Source organism: Macrosteles quadrilineatus, unplaced genomic scaffold (assembly GCF_028750875.1).
Source record: "Macrosteles quadrilineatus isolate MER2022 unplaced genomic scaffold, UCM_ALF_1.0 Scaffold_9__3_contigs__length_116548681, whole genome shotgun sequence".
Taxonomy (NCBI): domain Eukaryota; kingdom Metazoa; phylum Arthropoda; class Insecta; order Hemiptera; family Cicadellidae; genus Macrosteles; species Macrosteles quadrilineatus.
Window position 1 is genome coordinate 48,153,244 of NW_026542602.1, and position 4,671 is coordinate 48,157,914.

A 4,671-nucleotide genomic window follows, 5' to 3' on the forward strand; every position below is an offset into this window, starting at 1 on the left:
TAATTATAATCTAACTAACCTAACACAGTGTAATAGTTACATGTTTATGAAGCTGTTGATATCGTAAACATGGAATCGTGCTAGTCAAATCTTTATTTTTAAATGCACAGATCACAATTTACTATTCTTCCACCAATCGAATTCGGGTTCCCTAGTTTTTGTTAAGATACACCCAGACCAAGTTACGTAACTATCCTATACAATTACACATACAACGCTATTGTAGACGAGTGATTTTTACCATCGACTGTTCATAAACTAATGTGTTGTGGATTGCCAGGTTAAAATGGTCATGATAACATTTTGAAAATCCACTGAAACTATATCTAGATATACAATAAAGTTGTCTGCTTGCAATATTGAGCGGAGCTAGCATATTAATCCAATACTTTTCCAAAGTCAATGCTTAATCTTTTGCTCGTAAATTAGATCTATACAACACTTGCAGTATCCAAAGTAAATGGCATATTTGATTCGCATAAATTGTCAATGATAAGTATTCGCGTATATGATTTGTCTACTTGTAACTTGCAGTTTCATCTGATTATCATAAATTAGATGTCTAACTGGAATGTTCTAATGGAACAATAACTATTCTTTAATAACAATTGTATTCCACTGTAGGGTAATTATTTTGTAGAAGGTTCGATGTCTATGTATTGTGGGAAATAAACCTATATTACTATTACTAACATATTAGAGAAATTGCTGTTTCTGTAATACATTGAAATATAATCTTTGATTATACATCACAGAAACTAGAAAGATTTGCATGTTCTTTTTTTGCTGATTTGATCAAATACGCCTTATGACCTTGGACCAAGGTTAGCATTGCCATAAACCCTACTGCTTAATCAGCTAATATGAATATGGTTATTGTTGGCAAATTGTTTGTTTGTATGAATTGGTCTTCGTTCATTTACATACGTGGCTTCGGAGCGTACTCCTAGTTTTACGTTTCCCTGCATTCCAAGCCAATATCTAGCTGTATATAGGATTTCACTATAAACTGTAGTTCCCTTAGTTGTCATCACAGTATTTGTATGGGATATTAATAAACAGCTATGTCTAAGGAATATGTCAGCCTTAGTCACTAACAAGACTACAATATCGAGCCACTCATCCTTCACTCATCCTTCACTCATATTTGGGTTAAAATACGCACATAGTAGTGTCCTCATCTTAAATAATTGATATCATTGAATTGTATAGTTTATCTGATAAGTTACCTTGAAACTTACCTCTGCTTTTCGTTTAATAATAAACAGTTTGTTAATTACAAGTCTGGACTATTAGAGCCTTAAAATAAAATATTTTACTGTGTTCATTTTAAATAAGTTGACAAGTTTCTTAGTAACCCCTCACGAGTCCCAAAAACCAAAAATTCCCCTCCCTACAGAATTCATTTTGAAAATCTTCAAAATGATTTTTCAAATTGACAAGGGTCGACAAAGGAAGGGTCAGTCAAATAACACGTCATCGGTGAGCGGATCTAAAAAGCGGTTACGCTCCAAGTTTCCAGTTTAAATCCCCTCCTTGAAAAATTTTGGTGTCTTGAAAAGATGACAAAGATTTCAATCGACTTCATTGACGTCGGTTTAATCTTGGGAAGAAAAGAAATCGGAAACTCACTGATAATGGTCAAGTTAGTAACTCCAGATCGGTCGCTTTCAATCGGCAGATTTTTGTTTTATATCGAGAGGATACTAAGTGTAATTGTGATAGGAGAGGATAAAACAATAGTTTGTGCGTTGGGAGAACTCTGGGGAGAACTTGTAAAAATATATAACAACAGTAAATATAATTTAATGATTCTGAATAATACATTTTCTTTCATTTTAATTTCATGCACGGAAGTAATATATGGAGCTAATATAAGAATCCATAAAGGAAGCCTAAATAAGTGTTCACCACCTGAGTTAATAAAAACATACCTATATCGGGGTACAGTAATACAGCTGAATTTCGTTTCTAGATTAATTAGTGGAAGTAAAACTATTTTAACGTGAGGAGTTTTGAGACTAGTTCAGTGAATCACCGCTAGACGTAGAGGCTCGCGATAGTTCACCTAGTCTCCGCTAGATGTCTCTTAAACCGATAATACTTGATCCACTGTAGTTTATATATTACTGATCGATTTTAAATGTCAAAACTATATAAAAATAGAAAAACAATTGGTTTTAGGTAATATGTAGTATGCTACACATTTAAAGTTGTCCTATTTTTAATCTAAAGCTGGGGTATTTGACAATATTACATATTCATCAGTTGACACTCGCAGTGGTTTGTTAGAATCCCTTAGAAGACTACCCACAACTGGTCCAACCCAAGTTAGACATATTATTAACATATTATTAAAATCCTACTTTGATTCTTTGAGAAGCCGCGAATTGGGTCTCTTAGTTGAGACCGATGATTGGCTTATAAATTCAATCTAACCCTGCGTAACTCGTGAGGGACAAGTTTCCTAGTTGATCTTTTGAGCTCAAGCTGTCGAAATCGTTATCTTCGTACGTGGTACAAATTGTTAACACTTTCACTCTAATAATTATTTTGACGTTTGAATAAGTTTTTGCAAACCCCGGCTTGCACCACTGATGGACATCGTTACTATGGTGATTAAAAGCTTAAAGACGGCATTTCGGAGTCTTTTGGAGTGTTTCTATTATGTATTCGTGTTTGTAGAAGCCACATGAAACGTGTCCACGGATGGTACATGAACCAAATTCTGGTTACATTGATAATAAAACCCAAACTTACAAACATGTTTTTATTTTAACAAAATATCTTGTTTCAATACAAAAAGTTAAACTAAAAAGTCGTGTTTACTGCTCAAAGTCTGTTTGTAAGTTTGTGGAATGTACTTGTTTTCAACATGATGATATGATTACAGATCAGTTAGCCACGTGGTGCACGGTTTAATTAGCATAAGTTTTATCATATTTTGATAATGAAACTGTACAAGTAGTGTACAGTTGATAAATAATTAATTATATCTACAATTTCAAAAAAACACACTATCATTTGTTTAAGTCTATAGTAATGTGTACACAAATTTACTTTTGGCTGAAATTTCATTTGTGCGGCACCGGTAGCCACATCGGAGCAAACGTGTTTTAAATTAATAGATTACAATTAATTATTACAGAATTCCATTAATAATCAAGTTCGGGTTCACTAGTTTGCAATTAAACGTGACCAGTTGCAATAACTACCCTATACTCTTATGTAAGCAATGTTTGCTTGTATGTATGCACCAGCTGTAGCCCGTCGGCTTCGCGCGACACACTGTTAGGTATATTTGATATTTTATAATTTTAATATAATTATTTATTTTTAGGTCTTATACTATGAACCCGCTGAAGTTGAGACTTTGCTACAGAACTAGTCACTCTCACATGAACAACTACCATAAAATGTTTCCCAAAAATATTCTAACTGTTTCATATCCTTTCACTTTATAATAATACCCTTGAACCAAGTTTGGTATTGGTACAGTTGGTTTTCTTATAACTTTATTTAAACGTATTAGAAAAAAACATCATCAGCTCTTATGATCTGGTAGTGTTTGAATAAGTATGCAGGCTTGCCTACATATACCTGTATTAGCCTTTATTGAAAGCTATCACCATTTTACACTGTTATTACAACAAAAGACGTGTGTTTTTAACAAACCGTCCACGGTATACTAGCAAATTACAATATACAGTACGAGGGGGAAAACATTGGTTATTATGAAGCAAAGATTACACTGAAGATTAATTGATATCGAGGGAAATAGTTCCAATCAAATACCGATTATATTACTTGGCTCTCTTCTACCAAAACGTAATTCCTGAAGTACTGAGGCAATTGTTAGCAAACATTGGTTTAGCAGTGCAATAAATATTTAATAGTGATATTTTTATGTAAATTAAAATCCAAACAAACGTGTTTAATTAGTTGTTTTAATTTAAAATTGTCAAACTGTCAAAACTATTTTCAGTATTTTCAACGAACCAACATTGTTTCCTCCACAAAATGGCCCCTTTGCAAAAAACGGGCACAGTGGCTATTAGGAAATAAATTTGTCAATTTAAAGGTAGTATTTTAGTGAAAATTCATCCAGATAAATAGAAATTCGCATGGTCTGAAAATTTACTCCAGCAGGCTTAATGAGTGTTGAGACTAGTTCAGTCAATCACCGCTTGATGTCGCTACCGTCGAGGCTCGTGATAGTTGACTTAGTCTCCGCTAGATGTCTCTTAAACCGAAAATACTTAATGAACGATAAGTTATATAATACTAATGGTTTTTCTATGGTTTACGCTGTGTCAAAAATAGAAACAAAATTGGTTTAAGACAATATGTAGTGAACTATAAATTTAAAGTAGTCTTATTCTCAATCCAAATCTGTAGTATATGACAATAATACATTTTTACCGGTTGACACTCGCAAGGATTTGTTAGTATCTCTTACAAGACTACCCTCAGGATAATTTCATTGTATAAACTGTAACCTATTTAACTTAAGAGTGGGCAGTAGCAGTCGGCCATATTGGATTGATGCCCCATAAGAACAATGTAATCCTTTGAACTATATAGCGCCGTTATTTTTTAACATAGAACTACGTTTGATGTGTCATTGGAAAGAGGATACAATTCTACAGGGGGTTTGCTTTTTATTTTTTC